A 21827-nucleotide genomic window follows, 5' to 3' on the forward strand; every position below is an offset into this window, starting at 1 on the left:
ATTATTCCTTTAATTTGAGGTTGCCACTTGTCTGTCATGTGAAACACCACTTGAATGCCAGGGCAACTGAGATTCTGGCACACATTGTTGACAGCTGTTTTGAGACTACGAATATGATGTGTGCTACATCTGGTGAGGTTGGAGTGGAAAAGTACAGTGGAAAAGTACAATTTCTCTTTTGAGACTGCTGGGAATGGCTTACAGCATCTAAGTCCCTTATTCCGTAAAGATACTCTATAATGACCTACCCATACAGATACTCTTGAAAAATCAAAGTCAAAGATTGATTCGAATATTTCTGCAAAGCTGGTTTGTTCTTTGTAACTAGGAAAAATGACATGGAACATTAAAGAAGAGAGATGTTTAAATGAGTGAATGAGTTAAATCAGTGAATCAATGATCTAAAAATATTTTTTCATTAATTTTCCTGACACAGATGTGACCATGCCAAGCAAGGCATCATGTGTACTCAAGCCTAATAAAGTCTAATACCTATGACTCAGTGGCAGAAGTGGCAGCTGGCCTCTTGGAAGCTGCAATGAATAATCAAGGCATTGTTGGTTTTGGGCTAACTTTGTAGACAGTGCAAACTGAGTAAAAGAGTGTAAAACTGCAAATAATGTGCTTTAGAAAGTTTGGAGTATAAAAGCCAGGTGAGCAGCGTTACCTCTGCTAGCTCCAGACCTGACTATTCTTAACAGTTGATTTTGGTTTGTGTATATGTGTAAATGTGAGTGATCTGGGTGTCTGCACTGATCTACTGTCCTCCTAGTCCTGTGGTTTTACCAAGAGAAAAGTCATCCCTAGACAGAAGGACTAAACTAGCAACAGAGGAGACTGACATGGAGTCTATGAAAGGACATGTTTCCTTTTTCCTTTTTTTAAACAGAGACGGAGGTGTCAGACTGTGGAATAGGAGTGTCAGACATAGAGAAGGTACTTTGGGTTCAAATCTGAGAACTTCAATATAGGTGGGTGCTCAGCACTCGGAAGATGTACCCTCAGTACTTATGGGAATCTGATGAGGAGCTTGAGAAATCATGAGGTCATCTGTTAATTCAGACACAAATTTTCCTTTCAAATTAAGGTTAAAATGGCAGGTTTTTCCCAAGCTTTGTAACTCTGTTTTTGACTTAATTTTGGTACACATAAGACTGTAAGTGCAACTGAGACTACTGAAAGTACCTCAGACAAGAGAACTAAGGATTTTTTTTTCAATTGTGCTCCACTCATTTGGTTTCATGAGAAAGCAAATAAGCACATCCACATTGAAAAAAAATTTCAGATAATATTTATTTGTTTTTTCCCCTTTTTTTCCACCTCTAGAAAAGAAGGCAGAAGGCCAAACAAAGAAATACCTGTAGAAGATAGTAACAACATCTAGTGAGAGCAGTACGTTTCAAAGCCATCCGTGACCCAGAAGTGTGTAATCTTTAGAAAATTTAGAAAACTGCTGCCTCTTTCTGCTTCAGTTTACCATTTGCCTAACAAATTCTCAGAGCCTTTATTTTGCAATTTGCTGCACAATAGTCCATCTTTACCAGGAGAAGAGAACACATGAAATGCTTAGCCCTTTCCAACCTAAACCAGGGAATCCTTGGAGATGTGAGATGTAGACTTGACACCAATGGACAGGCCTGGACCTGCACTTAGGTCTCCCACTTTGATGACAAGTATCCCAACCTTCCAACTATTATATGTAAAAATGGCCTTTTTTTGCTGTGCTTTGACAAAGCGAACTGTTTGTCAGAACCTAAGGGATGCCTTACTAGGTGTTCTTGGACTGTGGCTCTCAGAGCAGTGAGTTAGACAACTAAGTCTGGGAGACAGGAAAAACCATCTTGGCTCTGGAGTTTCTCATGGGCTTTTCTGTTCAGTTTCCTGATTGCTATGAATCCTTTCATAGGCTTCTAATGCTTTCGTGTATTATACCGAGGTAAGACAGACAGCATGGTTAGGATCGATGATACTACAGTCAATCTGATTTTTTAAAAGTTTGGCCAACACCGATGTCTAACCTTAGACAAATGGCTAGGTGAGATAATGAGTGAAACGTATCTTGGCCAGACTCCCTCACTACGGAAGATTCCATTGCAATTTGCTAATTTTTGCTACCAGATATGTAAAACTAAACAGGACTAGAACACTATTTCTCTGTCACTGTTGTTTCTGTATAGGAAGAGAAGTAACAGCAAGTTAAAGCCAAACAGTATCACGTAGAAAGAAATCCTTGGATGTTTTTGAAACTTTTACTCTGAGTCCCTAAGACACTAAAGCCTCTGCTGCAGATGGATTCCACCACTGGGGCCCTTGAGGCCTCCTGGATCTGCATATTTGCAAGCAAACATAACTGGCAGTTTAGTTCAAAAAGAACACAAGACTTTAGCTTTTTCTTTGCAATCTGTCTTCCATCTTTTTAATTTTCATATAATTTAGGTAAATTTAGGCAACACAAAGCTAAGATGTATGAAAAATATAGCTGTAATGAAATGCTTAAAAACAAAAAAACCCAAACCACTGCAAGAGTCCATTGATGATAAACAGTAAAGGACAAAAGATTTACTTACTTTTCTGTGGGGATGCAGGAGGTTCATGTGTACATCCATGATGAATAACCAATGGTTTTGAAAATTTCTGGTTGCCACAAATGAGTGTCTACATTTATGAGTGCATAATGTATAAATAATTAAAAATGTACACAGCGACATTTTAAATGTCAAAGAAATTATAATTCAGGCTTTCATTATATTATTATACCATGCTGAAGCTAAGAGTTTTCCATTACTCCCTGAATAATAATGTAATAATGATTTAGTGTTCAGAATAAAAAATTGAAATATCCAAATTCAACCACAGAAGTTCTGGAAACCATATAACATCTGGGTGCTGACTAAACTGGAGACCACCCAACCATCATTTGGCCATTGGTTCTGCAAGTAAAACCTCACTAGCTTCTAGAAGTCTGAAGTAGTACTTAGTCTTTCAAAGCTCTTCTGGATGGGGAAAAACAGAAAATTAACATGTCATAGAGGTAAAATAGTAATTTTGAACTTTCCCTGATATTTATGTGGATAGGAAGCAAGGTTTCTTAAAAATAACATATCAGGAATACACGGGGCTCTCATTTAACAAACGATATCTTATTTATGATAAACAAGGTTTCTCTTGTTAAAACATGCAGTGAATGGAGCTGACTAAGTAGCTTTGAGATTTTCTCAATTTTCTTTTCCAACCAGCAGCTTTCACTTAATGTAAAATCACTCTGTGGCTGATACTCACATCCTTTAAATATGTACTTTTCCCCAAACTAAAGTCAAGTTCTTTTGCTATTTCTTTAATACAGATTGATTAGACTGAGTGTCAGAACTCAATTAAGACCATGTGATGATGGAGCTTGCCTGGGGAAAGCAAGTGCATCAACAGCAACACTAATATTTTATTTCAGATGGAGAAAGTCTTTCTGTTGAGGTTGCATATTTCTGTGTACTGGAATGATTTGGATAGAATTTCACCCCAAAAATCTGAACACTCACATTCTGTATTTCGATGTGCTACAGGGCCTTCAACAAGGAGTTGTAGTGCTGTCAGGCTATCCTAGGCTCTACTGATTTTTTTTAAATATGACCAGAGTGGAATTTTATTTTGATGACCACCTTATTCTTAGTTGGCTGATTTTGGCAAGGATTCCTGCATTTCCATGAAACAAGCCACTGGCTTCAAATGAAAATATAGTCCTGAAATTGGAAGTGAACAATGAGCACGATGCAATGCTTGAACAAGAATATGCTCTGGTGCAGCCACAGAATGAAATACTCAGCAGGAATTACCATTTTAAGCACAAGAGTGAAGACAAGTCTGGATTTTCTATAATAACGGTCACCAAAGCATCTAAGTGCATCCCAACTGCATCCCCAATCGGCTTTATCAAATATTCTGTTTTTCCTTCCGGATCCAGTGAAACTTCACTATTCCGGGCACGGATGTACCAATGCTGGACAAGAAAGGGGCATCTTGACACCTTGCCAGCTCCTCCACTGCAAAGGGGATTTGTGGAACTGGACAGAGGTGGGGAATGCTCCGTCCAGGCCTTGAATAATGTCATACAGACATCAAACTGTTCTTATGTGGCACAACACAGCCTTGAAGAGAGATATAGTGTGGACACGAGAGATCCTCAGATGCTCAGTGACCCCGTCTTTGCTCCAGAGATGTATCCAGTTTTCATGGTTGGTGCTCAGTTCATTGGAAGCACCATGTCTCCAAAAGCCAGAAGGATGAAAATGCTTGTGGAGCCTTAGAAAAAAGTCAAGAAAATGCCAATAATCAAACCAGTCACCTTCCCAGCCAATCCTGTCACCTCCTTATGCATTATAAAATACCCAGGATACTCTTATTTTAGGAGGAACATTCTGGATTGATAAATAGAAACCTGAAATATTTGGAAAGTACTACTCCCAGGAATAACTGTTGCAGGAGGAAGGCCTACAGTTCCAAAAATGCATCACTCCTTGAATGCTACAGTGTGTAGTACAACTTGTCCAGCTTTATTTTTTCAATATGGAAGTGTATAAAGTAAATTTCTATTTTGCTCTGAAATTAAGCAAAATGAACTATATATTTATATGGTACTTCTTTATAAAGAAGTATTAAGCCTCTAAAAACTGAATATTTCTTGTAACTATAAGGATGTACTGGTTTTATGTGATACAAGTGTGTGAATTAAGAGTTTTTGACTGGACAGGACATGAAATCATTAATAAAAGATCATCCTTTTCACAGAAGAAAAATGTCAGCAGATCAAGTTTAAAAAAATAACTAGCCAGTCCTCTGCTCTTCCACTCCCCCTTTTTAAGACATGATGCATCTTAATTAATTAGGTTCAAATTTATTGAGATTGATAGTATTACCATTTTAGTAATTCTCCCATCATCCATAAAGTCTGCTATGAAGTCTAGATCCAACTTTACAATTATATGTAGTAAGTAAACAAAAACCATAACTTAAAAATTAGAAGAAAATCAGACAGAAAATGTATACCTTTTGGCTGCCATAGCCAGATAGTATAGGCAATGTCTGTGAGTCCCCTAACTGAATATTTAACTTGTTTTTATTTAACTTATTTTGTAGTATCCCAAAATGTGCCATAGAGTCTTTGGCTTTGATTTTGCAAAGGCATCTGCCTGAGTAGATCCTTATGGAGTCCCCTTCCTGAATGAGAGCTTAGATATTGTAAATCTATCCCAGTCTCCCTAAAGAGAAATCGGACTTTTCCACTGTCTGCACTCAAACTTCAGCACCTCCAGATGTAGCACGCATCACAGCCTTCACTTCAAAACAGCTGTCAAGAATGTGTGCCAGACTTTCAACTGTCATGCCATACAGGCAGGATCCCACATGACATACAAATGGCAAAACAGAATTAAATAATGGTACATGATATGAGAAGAAAAATGCAATAGAGTTACAAAATGGTAGCGGTCATGCTCACTGACTTTACAAAATTCAAAATTTCTCTGCTGGAGTGAGTTTAATACCAGACAGTTCTAAAAATCATGAGGTGAAGATGTAGCAGCATCTGTTGAGAGAAGAAATCTACCTGCTTAATGTATTTTAAAAAAGGTGTCCCAAAATTTATCTGGACTCTTAACTTGTCTAAAATAGCCATTCCGTTTAATTTAGCTATTATTTACTGTGTATATAAAGCTCTTCTGTTCATGAGTGATGAGGCATAACGTATAACTAGCGGCCTTCGCATTGTGGTGTAAAAAACCCTCTGAAACCATCTCTATATAGAATTTGGAATAATTTCATCAATTACTAACACTCTTCCTAAATATAAGTAGAATTTTAGTTAGTAGTGCATTTGATGAGGCAGATTAAGCTGACAGCTTTCATTAGTCAGACATACAGCCATTGTAAAAATCTTCCAAACCAAAAGGTTAGTCTTAAGAAACTAGACACTGATGTTGGCAGGTTCAGAGATATTTTTTCAACTTTATACAACAGTTCATCTGTGCCATTATAAATGACTCAGAAAGTAATATACTGAAATATATACTGATGGCCTGACACTGAAAGAGGCCAAAGAATAAGGAAAATTTAGATGGTCCCCATCAAGTGGTTTTATTTGTCAGATACTATGACACCAGAAGCAAGCAACTTGAACTGAAACTCAGGTAAATACTAGGAATTCAGTTTTTCATTGGATTTTGAAATAAACACCATCATAAAAATAAGTATTCAAGAAATATATTGTGAGAATTATTTCATTAAAGATCTGTATGACAAAGCGTTTCATTTCGTGTAATAGCACTGCATGTTATTAGTTATATAGTACCAAATAAATTGAGGAAGAGCTATCTCGGAGGACTCTCTAGACATTGCTTTTATACAAGATCAAGTCAGGCCAAATGATCTAATAGTCCCTCATGACAATAACATTTATAAATCTATGAAAAACTTTAATAAAATATAAGACCAAAGATGATCTTGTATTTCTAAGTCTTTTGAGCTTTAACTTTCCTCCCCCCGCTCCCTTTTTTGTATTTATCTCAAAGTAATTCAGCTTTTTATTTCAGCTTTTCTTGTATATCTAAGCACACTGGTTGCACTGGTTGTCCACTATTCCTGTTGTTATTCTTGAATTCAGTAACCTACCAGTCACAATTTCTATTATGGTGGCAATCTAAGTATTTAAGCTTCTTATACACTATTTGCAAACTTAAATAGGATGTTTAAAACAAAGTATTGGATCACCAAAATCCATCAAAATTATATTTTAAATGAATAGTGCATAAATTTTTCCCTACCTCCTCACTACACAACTTGCATGTTATCTTAAAAACTTGTCCCTTGTTCTTAGATCAGAATCCCATTAACTCCTCATAGACATAATGTCCTGCCAGGTTAGCTCTAAGCAATGAGATAATTGGATTATTATAGTGGTTTAGGTATGTCCTGCTAACTGATAAATGTAAATTTAGACACCAAAACTCATGATATTATTTGTTCCCTCTTAATGTAACCTGTCTTTTTATTCCTGCCAAACGGCACTCATCTACTTGTTCAGAGTGAGAACTTTCCATGTGCCAATTAACTACTATTTCTTGAGTGTCACTCAAGTAATATTTCAATATTTCACTTTTTATTGAGTATCACTCATGTTGGTAAAGAAATTCTGAACAGGTTTTCCTAATACCATAGCAGCATTTTTATTATATGCTATTTAAAACTAACAATGTAGTTGCAGGATGGGTTTGTCTTTTTATCTGTTTTTGAAAGATTGTAGTGCCCATGTAAAGCTAATACAAAGTTTGGGCGTTTGGTTTTTTAGATAAATTCAGGAAATATTCCGCAGTAATAAGAAAATGTGTATGTTCAGATGCTACTAATGAATATCAGATTAAGAATCTACATAACAAGATGGGCTAAACTAGTTTTATTTTGCTTTGTATCCACTTAACAGCAACAGGAAGCACTCGAAAGAAAACTGTACTTGCTTGACTTTTGTGTACCAGTTTCAGAGACCCAAAGAATTATGTTAAAGTGAGCTGCCAAACCTGGGGCTGGTGCCAGCCTGAGCACTCCCAGTTTATCACCAGCTGATCTGCTGCTGCCATTCCAATACCCATTTTCTTGGTGTACGATCACGCTTCCTCAAGAGTAAGATTTCACAGTCACTGCAGCATATCCACCTTTTCCAGGGTGTAAGCCTCAGTTAAAATATGCCAGGAAAAGACTGTAGCCTACAAAGCACCCTAATATTCACCTGAGTTTCTACCTGTGCTTATACTCCCCATGAGGTATTAGAATCCCTAACTTTTTACGGGTATCTGTATCTAAAGTGACAGCATCCACTGTAGCCTGACACTACCCCAACTGGTTTCTAGCAGAATTCATGCCAGTGGGCACAGTCTGGATCTGATTTGGAGGATGGCGATGGAAATAGGGATTGTTAAAAACACCCCATTATCATATGGTCTGGTAGTTGGCTACAGTGCTGTTCTACAAACATGATTTAGTACAGATGTTTCATTTAAACTCTAGGTTTATAAAGGTACACATTTTTTTGGTTTACTCTGATTATAACCACAGTCTACTCCTCCCCAGTAATCAACTGCTAGAATTTGTCAAATGTTGTCATTTAATATGTGGGTCACTTCCAGTGCTGTGTTTGTTGCATGGAATGCTCCACTTCCATAGAAACAGATGTTTTAACTTAACAGCAAAAAGAGCTAAACAAGTGCATGTGAAGGCGCAGTGCAAATAATGTGTTTCATTTCTGTTATTTATAGCTGTCCTCAGCTATCATAATTTTTTTATTTGAAAATTATTAAATCAATTACAAGAAGTTTATTTGCAGGTACTGCCAAGAATGATGTGAGCTAGGCAACTGCTTCTGGGGAAAAGTGTCTTCTTCTGGGCCATTACAGAGGTGTTTAAGTGAAGTCAGTGCATTTCTGAAAGACTGCAGTATGACAGGGGCTATACTCTGAGCCTCAGAGTATACACAGAAAAAAAATTACCCATTTTAGATATCCCAACCCTTCTGGCAGATATACCAGGTGGCAAGGGTGATGGAACTACTACTTACTTAATTCCTCAGCATATTTGAAAAGGGCAAGGCCAGCAGAGATGGTGGTTAGAAGGAAGACTCCAGGGAGGGGGCTCTGGCTGGAAAAAGGCTGGGCTGACAGGATGGGTTTGTTCTTTCTTTCAGTTTGATTTGACTGAAATACATCCCACCAAAACTAGGAATTACTATTGTATGAAAAAATAGTAATAGTCTTATCTAGAACACAAGGGGAAATATCTTTCTGAAACACAGAACCATTTACACACACCACAATGAGGTAACAAATCAGCCATCTGTGAAATTCTTTGCTCGTTTAAATCCTACCTGGCTAGTTTCAGGTCACGGTAGGAGCCACTGATTTTTATAAAAAAAGTGATGCTTGAAAATGAGCCATACTGCATACTTTCCAAAGCACACAGACAGAATAATTTGTAACAGTGCTGTAACATTCCACATCCAGGGGTGGATCACGTAAAGAGCGAGCTGCGTGCAACCAAGGTAAGGGCTGATAGCTGATGTTGCCTAACATCACTTCCCAAACAAATCTGGTAATTTCTACAACTGAACCGTGGGCAAGGCTGAAAGTACAGCCCAGGTTATTCCAAAAAATTCACCGTGTTCCCCTTCACGGCCCACCCTAACGCCCTGGATGTGTACTCCACCCACCTATACTGGGGTTTCTGTGCAGAAGACAGAGCCAGGCCAGATGAGAGAAATATCTGTCTTTGGAAGGCCTCTTCAAATGTGGGACACAAAAGCAGTAAAGAAATCAAATGGGATGGCAGACCAAATGTGTTCCACATTTGCAAAAATAACAAAGTTGAGTCAGGAAGAAAGGTTTATGTGTCTTCTCCTCGTACAGTCCTTCCCAAGGTACTTTCCTTCAATCCCCCCAAAATTAAACCCAGCACAGACAGCAGCACTATTTGTGAGTATGCAGCATCGACCAAATGCATCGCAAAGCCACTGACAGCTCCACGTGGCTTGGCACGAAACATGGCTCAGAGGGATGAGCAGGTGTGGTCCTCCGCCACGGTCCTCCTCCGTGCCTAGGCATGTTCTGCAGGACACGTGCGTGCCACTGCACAGCACCGCTGGAAACAGGCGTTCGCACCTCACCTGCCACTTGCAGTTGACCCAAGCTCAGGAGCCAGGCTGGCAACGTCTTCCCATGAAACTCTCAAATCTCTGCTCCTGCCTATGAATACCTGCATGGGAACATCTCCAGATCATTTCTCTAGCCATGAGAAGGACCTAGGGAAGTCTGCCTCTGTTCATGGTGGTGACTGAAAGACTCTTCAAACATCTTTTTGAGGAACTTGCGAAACCAAGGGAACCAGCTCACGTCTCCTAGACTGGTTACACAGCATCTGGTAGATCCACAGTTTGGTGTGCAGTAGCTATGCTACAATAATAGGAAGCAAGATACAACTGAAAAGCATACAGGCGGTATGGGATAGAACTGCTGATCAACATCAAATGTACATTAAACGTTGAATGTAATATATATAAATTACTGAAAAGTTTGTCTAAAGTTTCTACTAATTCATTTTTCTATGAAAATGTTGATGTGACAAAAAAATCACTCAGGGGTATTCATTAAAGGTGTGCTTTAGCACATCCTTAATGAGAGATGGGAATTTTTGAAGGTTGGGAAATCTGGAAAGCTCTTACAGCTCCTTTCAGCGTATTTAAACTGAATATTTAATGGCCACACATAGCAACTGAGCACGGTTCAACCCAACCCTGTAATAAAGAAAAATAGTATCAGCTGATATTTTAAAATCCTACTCTCTACACAAACTAAGTCAGTCATCGTGGTTGTTTGGCAGCAGATCAATATGAAGATATTTTGCATTAATATATTATATATTAAGGGGTATTGGTATATTATTTATTCAATAAACTCAGCCCTTTCCCTGATTTCACATTTTCTACAGAGCTAATGCTATACATTTATTTTGAATTCATTTTTGTCTTAAGATTAAATAGTCAATTTATGGAACAGTTTACATGAATGAGGGTAGTCATTTAATACTTGAAATTTAGAATTTCATTTTGACCTGAGTCAACTATCATTATTTTTAGTCTTCGTTGGATAACTTAAACTTTATAAAGTGGGCAGAAGGGCCTCATTAATTTACCAGGACTTTCATTCATTCCGAAGTTTGGTTAAAGAAGGAAGATGTATTGCACTAGCACTGGATAAGCAGGTTAAAGGAATACTGGGGCAATACATATTTTTCTTGCTCTCTTAACGAATAAAATCATTATTTTCCTATATATATGGTCTTCATATTTAATACATGCTCTCTCCCTGAACAAATGAACCAAAAAAACATATTGGAATAAACCCCAATTGATTCAGTAGACCTCAAAATCCAGAATCCTTTTTATGCATCAGATATGCAGAGTTTTGCCTGCGCATTATAGTCACATATATCTTTTTTCCTGTGATATGGTTATTTGCCATAGAGTCAAAGTCTAGAACAAAGATTGGAGGATCCAACTTTAAATATCAATGAGAAAAAAGTCTTAGTCTGAGACGTTAGGTGTGGCCTCTTCCTGCTTTTCTTTCTATCATCACACCTATTTTCTATTCATCAGCTAACTAATCCTCAGGACAAACCTAAAAAGTAAGGAAAAAGTCGTAACAAACTTAGAGCTTGCTTTCTGTACCTGGCACCATAGCCATGTGTCTTCTATCAAGCTTTTCCATGTTCTTCAACTCCTTTACTTGCTGCACAAAGTAATGGAAGAAAGTATTCTCCTGTCAAAATCCTGGTCTTTTTAGGGATTTTTGTGCTGAATATCCAAGGGTTCAAGGGAGCCTCTTGCCATGACTGCCTTCTCCATGGGATTTCTTTCACTCCTCTGATGTGTATGCCCATGCCTTCAAGGCTGAAGGCTTGCATGTAGGTCTTTCCTCACTCCCCTTCTCAACTTTTTTGTCATTTTACCTACATTCATATCCTTCTCAATTCTGTAAATTTAAGAATCCATGCATTGCAAGCTCCAGTGTCTTCCTGATCTGAAAGACAACCATACAAAAAGAGAGCTGTTATGAAAAGCATTTTCATAAGGCAAAACTATCCTGTGATAATCATAGAATCATAGAATACCATGTTGGAAGGGACCTCAAGGATCATCTGGTCCAACCTTTCTTGGCAAAAGCATGGTCTAGACAAGATGGCCCAGCACCCCGTCCAGCGAAATCTTAAAAGTGTCTAGTGTTGGGGAATCCACCACTTCCCTGGGGAGATTATTCCCATGGCCGATTGTTCTCATTGCAAAAATTTTTCCTCTTGCATCCAATCAGAATGTCCCCAGGAGTTACTTGCACCTGCTACCCCTCATCTTTTCCATGTGACTCCTTGTAAAAAGGGAGTCTCCATCTTCTTTGTAGCCACCCTTTAAATACTGGAACACGGTGATAAGGCCGCCTTTGCTCAAGGCTGAACAAACCCAATTCTCTCAGCCTTTCCTCATACGGCAGGCTTCCCAGTCCTTTGATCGTTCTGGTGGCCTTTCTCTGGACCCCCTCCAGCTTGTCCACATCTTTTTTGTATAGAGGGGACCAAAACTGAAAGCAGTATTCCAAGTGTGGCCTGACAAGCACTGAGTAGTCGGGTAATGACTTCTTTATCTCTGCTGGTGATACCCTTGTTGATGCAACCCAGCATCCTGTTGGCTTGCTTTGCTGCTGCAGCACACTGTTCACTCGTATTGAGCTTGTTGTTCACCACGACCCCCAGGTCCCTTTCCACAGAGCTGCTCCCCAGCCAGGTAAATCCCAGCCTGTGATGCACTCCTGGATTATGTTTTCCCAGGTGCAAGACCTTACATTTGTCTTTGCTGAACTTCATAAGGTTCTTGTTAGCCCATTCTTGTACAATATTGAGTTTATCTATCACCCCACCGTTTCCATTAGGTTGGTTTCTACTCTCTGTCTTCTCCAGTTACCACCACTCACCACTGTCATTTTTCAGGAAAGAGTTAGATGCAAGAATAAAAATTTTCTGTACATACGTGTGTCTTGTCTCAGCAAAACCCTCCTCTCACTTTTAGCCTGTGCTTGCACACAACACATGGATGTGGAACCCCATCTCCTCTGGCAAGCACCAGACTGCGTCCCTGGGAGAGAAAGCAGCCAACCATGCACGGGAGGTATCACCAGCAAAAAGTGCCGGCTAAAAAAACCCAACGGCTGCAGTCTTTGACTCATGTCTGCTGCTACGGCGCATCACCCACAGGCCCTGCTCCCAAAGCACTGCCTGGCAAGTACTGACAGAAACCTTTAAAAGTAACGCGCACATGGCTGATGTATGAATCCGTTTGATTTTCCTCCATTACTGTATTTAACACACGTTCGCTAAATTGCAAGATTCGAGACTCCAGGCACCTCTGTCATTCCCCTTGAACCCTCTTCACACATCCCAACACATATAGCTGTTAAAAACAGTTAACTACATTAATTCGGACACTGTTGCAACCCATATGTAAATATGTTTACATGCTATAAACTTCATTTTGTTAAAATCAATGGAAGATCTAAAAAAAAGTAAACAAAAAATGCAGGCCAAACAGTAAAGTCAGGTGAAGTCTTGGATGAAACGTCTTCAAAATCTGAGTTTTGTTTTTTTTGGGGTGTTTTACCTTTCCCAGGTAAAGGTTTTGTGTTCTGGGAAAACTCATTCGTCCTAGTGCTGCGTGCTGAGTCCTGCCAGCCCGAGCACCCCAGCCCCCCAGGAGCAATTCTCCTAAACCCCAAATCCTCACCAGATCTGCAGCACTGTCAAATTTGGTAGTGCTGCAGTTGCTTTGGTGGGAAGATCAAGCAATTAATTATGAAGATGTAGCGATAAATTAACATTTTCTAAGCTACCTAAAAAGACTGAGGAAAAAGGGATTTTTTTCTATTTCTATTTGGAATTTCAGAAATAAGCTTGTCTATTAAAACCTGCACGGAGCTAAATGCTGTTTCATTGAAACTTGCATATTTGTGAAAAACTCAATTGGACAAAAAATCCACAAAACCAGTATTTTTAAAGCAATTGCTTTCCTGCTAGAAAACTGTCATTTAGGGGGTATTGAAATAGTATTTTGTGATGTTATATTTGGTATTTTATTGTAATTATTTTATTATGCCTTGTCAAAAGCAGAAGAGTTACTTTACATTTTCAGAATCCTTAAAGACATCATCATTAAGCTCAGGTATAATTTTCACTGCAACATCTTTTATTTCCTTCCTAAGCCAAAAGACCTTGTGTTTGATAATAAAACAGCTGGACACATGGATATTGAATGTGCATAATATACATGACTATGACTATATCTGAATAAAGCAAAAGTAAAAATTACACAAAAAAGAAAATTATTATAATGCAAATGCAAAAATTTATTTTTAACATTTACATTAAATTTTACAGTACCTTCAATATACTTTTCATAAAAATAATATTTAAAGGAAATATTCCAATGCAATCCAAAGCAACATTTTCATAAAAGTTATTTTGTGAAAAATTTCTGCTCACTTCTATAGGGAGTAATCAGGAAATAAACTTAACTATTAATCCCGGAATTAGGAAATACAAACATCCACTTCTCTTTTATTATTTATCTGGAAATATGAATTACTGTAAATTGATGGTATTCACTTTTACTTCCTGTAAAACAGTATAAAATGATAACATATATAAAAATGAAAAATGTTACAAGATAAAACTGAGGGAAATATCTCAACTTCATACAACTTTTTTCCTAAACCTTGCAATCTGAAATTTCTGGGGTTTGTGAGAGATACAGAAACGTGGATAATTTTTATTATATTTCTTCTGGGAAACTCCTTTTACCTGTTTGGGGTACAATGGCAAACTCAAAATTCCTCTGAGATGGCAAAATGCGGCTTCCACTGCTGGAAAATTAAAGCTCTAACTTTTATTCGAAGTATCTTTGGTTTCCACCTCCCTGAGGAACTGAGACCTCAGCGCCAATCACTCATCTCCCTGTCTCACTTTACAGAGGTGCAATGAAACATTGATCTCTTTATGCATTTTAGCTTAGGATGCTAGTGTTCACATATTAATCTGATCCTCATTTTCATTTCCATGGCTGCAGAGAAACCTTTTATCCTTTTAAAGGAGTGAACTAAATGCTTCTCTCACCCTGTTTTGTGATCTGGCTGCTTGTGATTACGTCTGTAATCTTTTGATCTCCCCCTCCCAGTCTTCCCAGCGCAGCACAACCCAGGAGATGGCACATCCTCCTGGCTGGACTGTACAGCTGCAGCCCGCAAAGCACTTCAAAATGCTTTTGAGCAAAAGCCACCTTGTGAGACAAGAACAGCAATAGGTACGAGTTTCTCTGGAGTTATAATGCAGGCAATATTTGAAATGACATTCAGGACTCCATTTTACACGCAGCTCAGTTACAGTGAGCACGTGTTTCACACAGGCTCTGCTCAGGATTTTCCACACAAAGTACCTTAAGCTATATTATCCACGCAAGATGCATCGTTGCAGTTCCTCACCAACAAAATCGGAACCGCAGCTCAGCTGCTGCTGGTTTTCCCCGTACATATTGTGTCCTGTACGGTAAATCCGTTCCGGCCACATCCTTCTCGCGATGCTGGCAAGAGGGCTGGCAGGAATTGTCTGGGCTGCGGCCAGTCACAGACTGCAAAAAGGAAGCAAAAAGCAAACTCCTTCTCACACTTGGAGTTGAAGAGGGAACAAAACTACATTTAGGAACACAAGTATTTTCCCACCCCGTTTTATCTCCAGTGCATTTGTATCAATGAGCTTCTGTTTCCTATTTGAAATCAGTTCCCTGAACACGCAGCTCCTATCCTATAGATCTGCTCCTATATGCTCTGCTTCCCCTCCCTAAGAAGAGAATATATCTGTGCCAGGAGCTTCCATATTCTCTGAGCCTCCTTTGCAACTGCTGTCTGTGGTCACTGACATTGCCTAGCAAGCAGTCTCCTCATGAAGAAAGGTATGTTCATCTCCAGTTTGACAACTCAAAGCATCCTCTGGAATTAAATAACAAAAAGAATTAAACTGAAATTTGCACTGAATTTTGCAGATTGTATTTTCTAGTTGTCTGTTCATAGCGTGATTCAATCTTGATTAAAATCTTGCAAAGTTTTGGTTGCTTTGGTTTTTTTTTCCCCCTTGGGAAATGTTTTTACTTAGCAATAATGCTAATTTAAAACAAATTTCCTGAAATGTCTAACATTTCAAATCCAAAAGAATAATTTCAATGAAGATAAATGGTTTACTGTTTTAGGAACATATCACCCGATGTTGATAAACAAAGGATTCAATGAAAATGAATGAAAACTGAAAAGAGATGAAGTGCTCATGGATGCAACGTAACTTCACTTCCCAAGCCATCATCCTGAAGTAAAGCCAAAAGGAACCCAGTAGGATTCTCCTAAGCTCAATAAACTTTAGATTAGATCAAATTAAGTATGAGACAGAAGTTCTTCATGCTCACTGCAGAGCTGATTTCTACCCTACATTTTTCCCAGGATAAAAAAATTGGTTTATCTTTGCAGACTGACAGGACATCTGCTGGAATCGAGCCTTCGGAGGGTGAGGAGGTCTGCAAGACAACGGCACCCCAGTGCACCTCTCAACAGTCTGTGGGAAAGGGAGAGCCAGGAACGCTGCTCCTGCTAGGAAAACAGAAACGCTACAATCTCACTTTGCTCGTTATGGAAACATGGCCACTGTCTTTTCTATCTTTGAAAAATAAAAGGATGAATCAAAAATGTTACTATCTGTTCTGATAGTTATAACGATCTTTAAACCTGAAATTTAGGCTGCTAAGGCATTCTAGCTTCACGATTTTTCTTAATTCCTATGCAAAAATTAATTACGCACATGTGCGTGGAGTAACTGGAATTATTCCACTCTGCAGCTGCAGTCAAAGGCAATTTCCAACAAGTCGGTTCCAACGTCTGACTCTTATTTTTACCTGGTTTGGGGGAGTTAGCCCATCAGCTGGTGGCCCCCGCGCAGATCCAGGGGTTTTGCTTGCTTTGATAGTTCATCGCACGCAGAGCGCCGTTAAATCCCCTGGCAGGTTCAGACCTCCTTTGGAGAAGGCAGCCGGGGAAAGTCATCTTTCCTGCCAGCGGGGCACTGCCTGCCCTGCCCTGCGTCTAATGGCCTTCTGTAAAATTCAGCAGCTGTCTCAAGAGTTCAGAAGAGAAATGTGAGGCTTTCATTTAACGAAGTAATTTGATTACTTAGAAATCAATCCCTTGCTAGGATTTGATAACTGCAACAAAATTCCCTGCCAAATTTGACAGAACTTCTACTTAAATCAATCTATAAGCTTGTGCTTAAGCACTTTGTTAAATGAAGACTTAAGTAGAGGAAGACAATGTCTGTGTGCTCTTTTTTGGGATAACAATCCGAAACGCTTCAAATTGGGTTTGCAGCCCCTTACATCTCTTATACCCTTCCCTAAATAAGAACTCTCATCTGCAGAAAAAGAGAAACGATGGAAATTTCTCACATTGGAAACTGCTTCCAAGCCATACTTTTCTTGAACAAGATTCTAAAGTTGTATATTACAACTGAAGTTAAGTTTGAATGTTTTAGGCTGTAAGGAGTCTAAACGTTGCCAGCGTGCTTAGCACACGACTCCTGCAATGCCTGTAGTCTCCAACTTCTTTATTGCAAGTGCGTTTCCTGAAGATTTTGCTTTTGCTTCTTATATACTGGAATCCATGGCTGCTTTTTCTTTTTTTTCCTTTTTGTATTATTAACCATATCTGTGTGGGAAAAACCCTTGTATGTTTATAAGCTCTATCTCTTCTTTAAGACGTGATCATTTTGGTGGGGAAGAGGGTTATTTTAAGAATGAGAGATGATAGCATAAAAGCACAATTTCCTTTCATCAAACTCGTCTCTCTCCCTCACTCTTCTGCTCCTAGCTCTGCATCTAAATCACGGTTTTCCTCCACATCTTGGAATAAATGTTTACAAGACACAACATTCGGATTTTCCTTATGGGCATGCAGAGTCAGCCCAAGACCCGGGATTTAACGATGCACATAGATTTTATGCAGATGGGTAAATTTCACCAGAAATAAAAGGCAAGAGCAAACCTGGATATCTGTGGATTCCTTTGTACACCATCGGCTTGTCTCAGCCCAGGAGATGGAAGCACACATATTTAGATTAACCCCTGCAATTTAGTGGTGGGTAAAAATTTTGTAAAACATGCGAACTGTGTAACACCTCGTTTGTTCATTCTTTCGTTCAAGCTAAAAAACCCCTGCTCTATAATGCACTACTGATGGAAAGACTGTGTTCCCAGTGAGACATTGTATTTTTCAGCGAGCCCTCACATTCCAACAACATTTTTTGATGGTCTAAGCACAAAATGTTAATTTCCTTGGAGAGTGAAAGGTTATCACATTCAGGCCCAGCCTCCTGAGGTGCAGTTCAGCGGTGCTCCTCTCAGTCTTGCCATGAAGAACGAGCTTTGCATGCAAAGACCGAGACACCACAAGATGCTAAACCTCCACCAGCTTGCCCTCAGTGGAGAGCAGCTTGCAGCAGTGCTGCTGGAGAGCTGATCACACCCCATAATAATGTTATGCATAATAATGTTGGGTTTTGTGAAATTATGAACTATTAAATCTGCGTGACATATAGATGAGAGAAGAAATGTTCACAGGCCCACTGTAATTTATGAACATGTGGTGCACAGATGTTACATGAGATTTTTCTTCCCTTTACTTTTGAAAATTTGGATTACATTTTCTCTCCTTCTCTCTCGTGTTCAAATTCTGTGCTTGATGCTTTATTAGATGTCTCAGCAGGGTAAATGGATGATTAATAATTGTTGATGACAGAAATTTGGTTTCTATAAGCTGTGGAGTGAAAGATAAATACGATGGGAATGGTCCTACCTATATATGACAACTAAGCCTCTTTAAGACTGTCTGCATTAGGGTTACCCATGATTTATGGGGATGTCACCACTGTCCCTAGATATAGAAAATCTCTTGCAATTTCTCTTACTGTAATCATCACTTTTTCTTCAGATACCCAAGGGGAAACTATCCCCCCAAAAAAGAAAAGAAAGAAAAAGAAGGAAGGAAGGAAGGAAGGAAGGAAGGAAGGAAGGAAGGAAGGAAGGAAGGAAGGAAGGAAAAGAAAGAAAGAAAGAAAGAAAGTAAGTAAGTAAGTAAGTTAACTTTTTCAGGGTGAGGAAATATTCCAAAACCCCCCAATTCCTGACAGTAAGACCGTTAGAGCTTTCTTCAGAGCAATACACACTTTGTGCTGCCATCTTTCAGTTAACCCCTGAGAACAAACTGCCAAAACGAGACCGTGGTGTGCGTGTGCTAGGATCCAGGGCTGAACTATGGGTTCACCACAGACTCCAGTCCCCACTTCACTGTTTTGAGAAAAATGAAAAAGACAGTTCTGAATCCCGCCTGAGCAGAGATGAGCCATGTCCTGATCTGGATCCTTGGTATATCCTTGGATATAACAAGGTAAAGTTTTGCTTCGAGACCATTTCTTTTGTAATGAGAAGTGGCTGGCCACAGCAAGTTTAATCCAATTTCCAGTCCTTTAAACTCAAGGAAGAGATTTTAATGGATTACGTAGGTCGATTGACAGGCATAACTCAAAGAAGTTGGCAAGCTGAAAGCCTTCCCTCATTTTGAAGTCTATCATATTCTAAAATACAAAATCCTCACTTGCAGAAATACATCACTTCTCTTTCTCTGTTACTCATTATTCTACAATAGATGTCCCTTTCAATATGTAAGCAACTACTGATGATACTTTTCTCACTCAAAACTTTTGTTCTGCAAAAAAAGAAATTTCTGGAAACTTTCATTTCTCCAGAAGTTAAATAGTTTAAAAACTACTACAAATTTCTCTGACTCCTACTGTTACAGTGTTATCCCCCTTTGGGTCTGTAGGAGTACAGCAACTCTCTGCTTTTCTGCATCTTTCTTCTCATCTCCATGAAATTTTCATGAGTTAAACTTGCATGTAGAAAGAGAACAATTCCTTCACACATCTGGTAATTAGTCTGGGAAATGTACTGATACAAGAGATTATCTCCTTAAGAACACCAGTCGAACTATATTTCTATAAATTATTCTTCCTAATTAGTAAGTAAGTATATTGATAGAAACCTCATCTGATTTTTGTTTCAGGAGATTACGCAGCCTGATGAAGGGTTTTTAAAAAAGGATAGGATGTCCACTTTCTGTTTGCAAAGGAAATCTCTATCGTGTTAAGGTTTGGCCCTTCCACTGTTGCTTTGGGTCCCAAGTCCATGTACGCCTGAAAACCTAAGGCAAGACTGACTGAAAGCAAGGTTAATTTGAAGGGACAAGAAGGGACTGTGTGCTGTGAGAGGCTCAAACACTCTGCACAGACACAATGGCCTCCTCCTTCTCCAAGAGTTCAGAAAAAATAGCAAATTCGTATTCTCCTATCTGCCACTTTGATCTGAGCTGCTGGCAAAGTGTTCATCCACAACAATATGAATTACTAAAATCAATAGAAAACTCCCCTTAATTTTAACTAGGTTTGGAACAACTTATTTTAAACATCACTAAATTAGCTTTGATTTTGATTGCAACTTAATTGTGGACAGAAGGGGTAGAAAACTTAGAAACAGGGAACCTGTGCCAAATGTTCCTCTGAACCGTCAGAACTGGTTTCATTATAAAACCCTGCTCCATCGTGCCGAAGCAAAATGACAGCACTTAATTGCTTGGGCAGACAGATGAGCCTGAGATACAGCTCCACTCACACGGCAGCTCCATGGCTGGCAGGAGGCACTTCAGGGACACCCAAAACTGCTGGTTCTCGGTAGAAACTGAGAAAAACTAGCAGGAAAATCTTCTAGGCTGAAAACGGGATATAAAGCTCTTTTAACCTGTTCTCGCTGGCTGCCGAGGGCTCGGAGAAGCCCTGATGCCCCAGCAGCATGTAGGGAGGGTCCTGGCACTTCCCACCAGCTGCGGCAGCTCCTCCGCAGCCTCTCGATGATAGTAAACTCCTTCTCACATGAGTATAAGCGATAGTCACTGTCATGATGGCAGTTTTGAACCAGGGTCTCCAGATCTGAGACCACTGTTAGTTTTAGCTATGCAGGCAATTTTCTTCAGCTCTGCCTACAGCAGTCAGTCGTTCATCTCTGCCCTCCCCTCGGCTGACAGAGGATTACGCAGGGGGTTAGAACAAGCTCCACTAGGAAAAAAAGATAATTTCTTACAGGTGGGAACAACTATGTTTTAATTCAGGGATGTTTCCCTCCAGAGGAAAGCTCTCATTTAACAGTCTGACGCAGAATGTACCTCTGCCCACTTCCATGTCGAAGGAGGGGAGCGACCCGACCCAACCCGACAGTCCTCCAGCGGTCTCCTGGTGCTGGAGCACGTGTTTGTCAGGTTCAACAGCGAGGGCAGAGGGATCAAACCTTTCGAGTTTCTCCAGCTTCCAAAAAATGCTCAAATTGGCACATTCTCAGACATAAAGAATAGTAACCTCCTACTGTCCCAGAGCACTGAGTGGACCTTATTTTAGAATTATCAGTAGTTTTCAAGCCAGTGAAAAACAAGAGAGACAGCTGCCCCTGTATTTTGGCCGTTCTTAAATCTGCATGCCACCCACAAGGCTGAGATGGATGTTCCCGTTAATTCTAGGTCAGTGATGTTGAAGATAATGAGTAAATAGATTGGATAGGTTTGGAGTCTTACCACCTGTGGTGGCTTCTGTGATGGTCCTGGAATCACTTGCTACTTCTGAATTGCATTGTCTTATAGCCTAGTCATAGGCATTATTTTATAGTCAATAGTCTTATAGTCTATCTTATAGCCTAGTTCTATAGGATGAGGATAGCTGGAGAAATGTACTGGAAGGAATTCACACCGCCATGGATGTCTAAAAGTGAGCCATGTAATGTACAATATAGATATGCACAGGAATACATTTCTGCTGTTTCATTTGTTGCTGTAAAACCCATCTCCAAGAGCTGACTCTGGAAATGTGCACATTTACAACACCGAGTAATGATGTACCAGTATAACAAATATTGACAACTTGCCCAAAATCAAATCTAGCTTTCTGATTTTCTCTCTTCACTGTGGCTGAGACAGCATAGTTCTCCCAGGTGGATGAAGACAATGGATAGTGTAGTTTTTTCCATAGTGGCTTGGAGATAGAGGGACAATGATGATTAGCATAAAGCTATAGTA

The 21827-nt window shown here is 39.4% G+C and overlaps 1 long non-coding RNA gene across 1 annotated transcript in view; it reads right to left on the bottom strand.

Moving 5' to 3' along the window:
- Positions 1-7718: 7718 nt before the first annotated feature.
- The window catches only part of LOC129203782 (uncharacterized), a 42610-nt gene continuing 28501 nt past the window's right edge, over positions 7719-21827 (bottom strand). The window contains exons 2-3 of the long non-coding RNA XR_008576146.1: positions 15059-15250; positions 7719-11606 (exon numbers count right to left, since the gene is read on the bottom strand). This is a non-coding gene — a long non-coding RNA (uncharacterized LOC129203782). The remainder of the gene's footprint in view (positions 11607-15058; positions 15251-21827) is intronic.

This window comes from Grus americana, chromosome 2 (genome assembly GCF_028858705.1).
Source record: "Grus americana isolate bGruAme1 chromosome 2, bGruAme1.mat, whole genome shotgun sequence".
In the NCBI taxonomy this organism is placed as follows: Eukaryota; Metazoa; Chordata; class Aves; order Gruiformes; family Gruidae; genus Grus; species Grus americana.